The following is an 8,154-nucleotide window of genomic DNA, read 5'->3' on the forward strand; positions in this document are numbered from 1 at the left end:
GGAGCCTATCAACATATATTCTACTTGGGGGATAGAGATGCTATATAAAATAGGAAGCCAGATATGTAGAATGTTAGGTGGTGAGACGTGCTATGGAAAGAAGGAGGTAGAGAGGGATGGAGCCCTCTGGGGCTGGGGCCTGCAATTTTCAATCAGGTAGCTGAAGAAAGTCGCCGAAATGACATTGGAGTCAACAGAGGAGGTGATCATGGAGGGAGCTGAGCAGGGACACGGGCAATGGGCTCGTTCAAAGAGCGTCCATGGGCCAGACGAAGGGGAGGAGGAGAGTAGGAACAGAGGAGAACTTCATAGCGTTCAAATGAGACCAGATGACGGGTTCCCGTCGTGGCGCAGTGGTTAACGAATCCGACTAGGAACCATGAGGTTTCGGGTTCAATCCCTGGCCTTGCTCTGTGGGCTCAAGGATCCGGCGTTGCCATGAGCTGTGGTGCAGGTTGCAGACGCGGTTCGGATCCTGAGTTGCTGTGGCTGTGGTGTAGGCCGGTGGCTACAGCTCTGATTCGACCCCTAGCCTGGGAACCTCCATATGCCGCAGGAGCGGCCCAAGAAATGGCAAAAAGACCAAAAAAAAAAAAAAAAATGAGACCAGATGATGGAGTTCCCACTGTGGTGCACTGGGTTAAGGATCTGGCATTGCTGCAGCTGTGGTGTAGGTTGCAGCCTCGGCTCAGATTCCATTCCCCACCCAGGAACTTCCATATGTAGTGGGTGCAGCTGAAAAAGAAAAAAAAAAGACCAGACGAGGCCATTATGGTGACTTTGGCTTTTGCTGTGAGATCTTAGGTCTGGAGAGTTTGGAGAGGAGTGACTTGGTCCCACATACGTATTTGGAGATGTGTGTGTGGACATGTTGATGCTACAGGGACCAGGGATGCTAAACGGACTGCCACTTAGAGTGATCTTCCACAGAATCAGTAGGAACCCCGAGTTAAGACCCTGGGGCAAAGAAGAAATAGGGAACGAGCAGAGGGGCCCGTCCCTGTGAGCCAGCTGAGAAAGGAGGTGTCTGGGCGGTGGGCTGATGAAGTTTGATGATGCTGGAGACATTTTTTAGGGCTGTACCTGCAGCATATGGAGGTTCCCAGGGTAGGGGTCCAATCAGAACCACAGCTGCCGGCCTACACTGCAACCACAGCAGCATAGGGTCCGAGCCTTGTCTGCGACCTACACCACAGCTCATGGCAACGTCAGATTCCTAACCCGCCAAGTGAGGCCAAGGATCGACTCTCCATCCTCATGGATGCTGTGTCAGGTTCCTAACAATCTGAGCCATGAAGGAAACTCCTGGATGCATTAAAAAAAATTTTTTTAATAAAAAAAAAATAAAAAAGAGGGAGTTCCCATCGTGGAGCAGTGGAAACAAATCCAACTAGGAACCATGAGGTTGCTGGTTCTATCCCTGGCCTTGCTCAGTGGGTTAAGGATCCGGCGTTGCCATGAGCTGTGGTGTCGGATCCCACGTTGCTTTTGTAGCTCCGATTTGACCCCTAGCCTGGGAACCTCCATATGCTGCGGGAGTGGCCCTAGAAAAGGCAAAAAGACAAATAAATAAATAAATAAATAAATAAATAAGGAGTTCCCATCGTGGCACAGTGCGGGAGTGGCCCTAGAAAAGGCAAAAAGACAATAAATAAAATAAATAAATAAATAAATAAATAAATAAAGAGTTCCCATCGTGGCGCAGTGGAAACAAATCCAACTAGGAACCATGAGGTTTCTGGTTTGATCCCTGGCCTCGCTCAGTGGGTTAACAATTGGTGTTGCCATGAGCTGTGGTGTAGGTTGCAGACACAGCTTGGATCTGGTGTTGGTGTGGCTGTGGTTTAGGCAGGCAGCTACAGCTCCCATTCGACCCCTAGCCTGGTACCCTCCATATGCCACAGATACAGCCCTCAAAAGACAAAAGACAAAAAAAGGAAATTTATAGCTTATAATGTGCTGATTTCTGCTGTACAGAAATCATGTGGCCACGCCTACGGCATGCAGAAGTTCCCAGGCTGGGGATCAAACTCCTGACACAGCAGTGACTACTGAATCCTTAACTGCTAGGCTGCCAGGGAATACCCACGGTTTTTTTTTTTGTTGTTTTTTTTGTTTTTTGTTTTTTCATTTAAAAAATGTATTATATGAGTTCCTGTTGTGGCTCAGCAGGTTAAGAACCTGACTAGTATCCTTGAGGGTGTGGGTTTGATCCCTGGCCTCCCTCGCTCAGTAAGTTAAGGACCCAGCATTGCTGCAAACTGTAGTATAGGTCTCAGACACATCTCAGATCTAGTGTTGCTGTGGCTGTGGTGCAGCTCTGTTGTCCTCAGTTGCAGCTCTGATTTGACCCTTAGCCCAGGAACTTCCATATGTTGCAGGTGCAGCCTTAAAAAAAAAAAGTATTATACAATATTTGATACATATAAAAAAAGCAAGTGCATGTTATATGGGATAATAAGTGCAGGTATCATATAAGTCTATAGTAATAACAAGCATGTGATATATAATAACATGCATAATAAATAAGTACAAGCTAAAAGTGTAAGTTATGAGTATTAATGCTAAACACTCATGAAATCACCGTTTAATTTAGAAACCGGAACACCAGCAATGTGTGTCCTTACCCGACCCCATCTCCCCAGCTTCCCGCAGAGGTGACCACTCTTTAAAATTTTACTCTCCTCTTTTCCTTTGATGATTGATTGATTCAATTATGGCCAAACCGGAGGCATATGGAAATTCCCGGGCCAGGGATTGGATCCAAGCCGCCACTTCGACCTCAGATGCAGCAATACTGGATCCTTAACCCACTGCACCAGGTCCAGGATTGAACCCACTCTTCCGCAGCGGGTTCAACCCCTGGCCTCGATCAGTGAGTTAAGGATCCAGGCGTTGTTGTGAGATGAGGCTCAGATCTGGTGTCCCATTCAGCCCCTAGCCTGGGAACCTCCATATAACAAGGGCGCGGCCCTAAAAAGACAGACGAAAAACAGAAACCACCCCCCCCTCCCTCCCCCACACACGTATTGAGCCTCTCCTATTAGATTTGCGCGCTGCAGAGTCATCCATGGGCTGTATTTGCAGTTGTCCCTCCCAGGGTCATCTTTCTCCGCGAGCATCTCTATTCCCTTAACCTTTCCGTCCTCCAGCTTCTAGCGAGTTGGGCACCCCTGCCCTGAGCAGATCGCGGTGCAGCCGGGTAACGCGGGCCGCGCGGGCCTGCCCTCACCTGGCTCTGCTTAGGGAGCTTGGCCCCGGGTCCCGGAAAGAGCTGCGGGCGCCCCTGAGGACGCCCCGGGTGAGAGGGGCTGTGCGGGCTGCAGACCCAAGTCCGCGGCGGGAGGCAAGGGAAGGGAGGGGGGCAGGAAAGGAGGGCAGAGGGCGTCCCGGGCGGCGCGGCCCTGGGGTGGCGGGCTGGGGGTGGGGTCACCTGCGCAGGCGAGAGTGTGCGCGCGTCCACGCGCGGGTTTGGAGGCGCCAGGAGGAGGGCGAGGATGGGTGCGGCTGGCCCCGGCTCCCGAGGGAGTGCACGGGCATCGGAGGGTGTGGGTGTGGGACACGGGAGGCCGGGTGGCGGGGGAGCCGGTGCCGCCCCCGGGCGGCTGTGGGGTCCGGGCGCCGCGGGCGGTGGGAGGACGGAAAGGGCTTGGGTCCCCGTGCCCTCGCTCTTTCCTCCCTCCCCTCGCCTGTTCTCGCGTGCCTTTACCCTGTCCTCACTGCCTCTCCAGGCTCCTGCCGTCAGATCAGCGAGTGGGGGCCGGAGGGAGCGGGGTGGCCGTGCGTCCACGCTGGGCTGTCCCAGGGAAGCCACGTGGGGCGCGGGGCCCACCTGTCCGGAGGCGCACCGGCGCGTGGGGCTCTGCGCACCTGGGTACCCACGCTTAGCAGCCCGGGGCTACGTTGCAACCGGAAGTGTGCACTCGCTTCTCCATCATCTCTGGGCGTGTTGGAACGACTCGTTTCCAAAGTTGGGGCACAAATGGTGCATTTTGCCGCCCTCTTTGGGAGGACGGCGATGGAACTACGTAAACAGGGGGCTCAAAGCAGCGGTGGACGCCCCTGAGACTTCCCCCTCCAGCCCGGACACCTGCCGCGGCGACTTGGGTCCCTGTCCTCCAGCGTCCGCCCCCGCATCCACCTGCACCTGCCGGGCAGAGCCCGCCTTTCCTTCTTGACCCCGCACTGCGCGCGGTGGCTTGCATGGTGGCCCACATGCCTGGGCCACTCCGCCAAAATGCAGGCAAGCGCGCGTGGTGGTTAAATAATTCAGGAATAGCCTCGGTCCGAACATTCATCTGTCGCTGTTGCTCCTCTTAAAACTCAAAACAAAAAAGTGGGGAAAAGTGAGAAAAAAAGTGTTAGAAGTTAATGCTGTAGGAACATTAATGCTTCTAAAATATTCTTAGCCCGTGGAAGTGAGGAAGCAAACCCAACATTAAGCTTCAGCATCTCCAAAGGACTGCCTTTGGGTTCTGCCCATCAAGCAGTTGTCCAAACCTCAGGTGCCTGGGTGCCAAGAAGGGGTCCTGTGGGCTCTGATTTTACCTCCTTCCCTTTGGGGGGCCAGTTGGGAGGGAGGAGAATGTGCCACAGACCCCGAGCTTCACTTCTCTGTTTCTGTTTTTCATAACCTATGTATTGTTTTCACGAAGATTTCTCCACGAGGGAAGGGCGTTAAGAGCTTTTTTAGAAAATTACTCAATGAATTTTATGAGATTTATAGTTGTACCATAATCATCACAACCAAATTTTATAGCAATTCCATCCCAACCCCCCAGCGCACCCCCCCACCCCCCACCCTGTCTCCTTTGGAAACCATAGCATTTTGAAAGTCTGAATCACAATCTGTGCTGCAAAGAAGTCCGTTGCGTCCTTTTTTTAGATTCCGCACATCGGTGAGAGCATTGGATGTTGGTGTCTGGCTGTCTGACTGACTTCTCTCAGCAGGGTCATTTCTAGGTCTGTCCATGTTGCTGCAAATGCCATTATTTCCTTCCTTCTTGTGGCTGAGGAATTTTCCTTTGTGTATATGTACCACATCTTCTGGATCCACTCCTCTGTCGATGGACATTTAGGTTGTTTCCATGTCTTGACTAATGCAAATAGTGCTGCACTGAACACTGGGGTGCATGTATCTTTTCAAGTCATGGTTCTCTCTGGAGAGATGCCCAGGAGTGGGACTGCTGGGTCAAATGGCAGTTCTATGCTTAGTTTTCTGAGGCATCTCCTTACTGTCTTCCACAGTGGTTGCACCAAATTACATTCCCACCAACAGTGTAATGGAGTTCCCTTTTCTCCACACCCTCTCCAGCACTTATTGTTTGTAGACTCTTTGAGGACAGCCATTCTGGACTGTGTAAAGCGGTAAGAGCTTTTTTTCCCAATTAAAATTGTGTCTTTTGAGTCCTGTAATTTCAGCAGTATTTTTGCCCTGAGCAACACGAGTGACAGAATCTGCAACACCTGTATCTGACCTGCAGCCGAGGTAAGCCTGGGCTTAGCCACTTACATAGAGTCTCCTTTGGCATGAGGAAAGATAGAATCTATCAGTGACAATGCATAAGGTCTGTCATGCATTATAAATAAGACCATTTAAAAGATGATGCAGGAGTTCCCGTCTTGGCGCAGTGGAAACAAGTCCAACCAGGACCCATGAGGTTGCGGGTTTGATCCCTGGCCTCGCTCAGTGGGTTAAGGATCCGGCATTGCTGTGAGCTGTGGTGTGGGTCGCAGATGTGGCTCTGATCTGGTGTGGCTGTGGCTGTGGTGTAGGCCAGCAGCTGTAGCTCCAGTTGGACCCCTAGCCTGGGAACCTCCATATGCCATGGGTGCGGCCCTAAAAAGATAAAAGTCAAAAAAAAAAAAAAAGATGATTCACAAATCCGAGAACACAAACCAGCTGGACCACCCCTCCCCCAGGGCAGGGTCCCCCTTTCTCCTCCCCCACCCCCAGCTTCTCCATGGTAATTGCAGTGTAATAGTTTACTATCATAGGATGACAATCGCTGTTTAATACTTATTATCATAACACGATTAGCCATAAGGAGGAATGCTGTCTCATTTCTCTGCTTTCATGAAGGCAGAGCACATCGCATTTCTGGGTCTTTTGTTTATTTTTTATTTTCTTCTTTTATTATTTTTTTTCTTTTTTTTGGCCGCCCCTCAGCATACGGATTTCCTGGGCCAGGGATCAGATCCAAGCCACAGTTGTGACTGAAGCTGAACCTGCAGCAACTTGGGATCCTTAACCCACTGTGCTGGTTGGGAGGTTGAGCCTTCATCCTCATGCTGCCAGGATGCACCACATTGGGAACTCGCCTTTTCTTTTTTTAAATTAAAGCATAGTTGGTTTACAATATGCTGTGCCAGTTTCTGCTGTACAGCAGAGGGACCCAGTCAGATATATATACATATATGAATATAAAAAGAATAAATATATATATATTCATCTTTTTCTCATATTATCCCCCATCATGTTCTATCCCAAGAGAATGAACACAGTTCCCTGCAGGACCTCACTGCTTGTCCATTCTAAATGCAATAGTTTGCATCTACTAACCCCAAACTCCCGGTCCATCCCACTCCCTCCCCTTCCCCCTTGGCAACCACAAGTCTGTTCTCTATGTCATGAGTCTGTTTCTGCTTTGTAGATAGGTTCATATGTGCCATATTTTAGATTCCACATATAAGTGATACCATATGGTATTTGTCTTTTTCTATCTGACTCACTTCACTTAGTATGAGAATCTCTAGTTGCATTCATGTTACTGCAAATGGCATTATTTTGTTCTTTTTTATGACTGAGTAGTATTCCACTGTGTATATGTACTACATGTTAATCCATTCATCTGTTGCTGGACAATTAGGTTGTTTCCATGTCTTGGCTATTGTGAATAGTGCTGCAGTGAACATAGGGGTGCATGTATCTTTTTTAATGCAAGTTTTGTCCAGATAGATGCCCAGGAGTGGGCTTGCAGTATCAAATGGTAGTTCTATACTTAGTTTCTGTGCCTTTTCTTGAACAGAATACTCTGCAGTCTGCAGTGAATGAATCAGCACAGGACTAAACGGTTTGTCTTACGGTACCTCCCTTGTTTCTAGGTAAAATTTAATCCTCTCGGAAAGAGGCACAGGCTTCATTTCCACTAAAATACTGAGACTGGGTGGCCGCTTCCCCATCCCCAGGGTTCCCTGGGCCCCTTCCATTCAGGGCTAAAGCGGGAGGCTCCCTCTTTCCCGGTGACCAGCCCTCTCCCCTCCCCCGAGGGGCAGGGTCCTGGGGGCTGGAGGGACTGCAGCTTGGGGCAGTGCTCAGATTCTCAGTGGGTCCGTCATTGGGGTGGGGCCAGAGAGGGGACCACTTAGGAGTCTCAGAGGAGAACTCTTAGCCAAAGTGAGGGCCTGTGGCTTGCTGCTCTGAAGTCGATGAAGGAGCAGAGTTGGTGGCAAGGAAGTTTATTTTGGAGGCCAGCAACCCGGGGGAGGGGGAGAGGGAGGGCCGACTCCTGTCTGAAGGTGGACTCCCCCCCGCTGATGAACAGTGGGCAAGAGTTTTAAAAGCAGAGGTTCGGGGGTGTGTGTGTGGGGGGGTGCACAGGCAGACACGGCGCAGTCAGCGCTGACAGTCATCTTGAACTTGGCTACAGGTGCTCTGACTGGCAGCATCCTGATGTTTTCAGTACAGGGAGTCTTCAGTTCCAAGGTCCATTTTTTCCCATCTCCTTGAGGCCAGTTCTCAGAATTGTGGCAGCTGGTGTCCTGGCTACAGTGTGGTCATCACGTGATTAACTTCTTCCACCCGGTGGGGGTTTCAGGTCTGCAAAACAGCTCGAGGATATTACCTACAGCCCCTGAGGAGGAACTCAAGGTCCTTGACTTTGCTTAATGACTAAATCATTATGTTTTTGTCCTGTTTTGACCGTTTGCCTTTGCTTCTGCATGTGCTCGAGTTTCTCTGATTAAATTTATCCTTTGCCTAAAGATTTTCTACGGGGCTTTGTTTTTGCTTTGCTATTGAGCTTTAGGAGTTGTTCGTGTATCTTGGAGGTTAATCCCTTGTCGGTCACTTCGTTTGCAAATATTTTCTCCCATTTTGTGGGTTGTCTTTTCATTTTGTTTATGGTTTTTTTTGCTCTGCACAGTTTAATTAGG

The sequence above is a fragment of the Phacochoerus africanus genome, chromosome 13 (assembly GCF_016906955.1).
Source record: "Phacochoerus africanus isolate WHEZ1 chromosome 13, ROS_Pafr_v1, whole genome shotgun sequence".
NCBI classification, from domain to species: domain Eukaryota; kingdom Metazoa; phylum Chordata; class Mammalia; order Artiodactyla; family Suidae; genus Phacochoerus; species Phacochoerus africanus.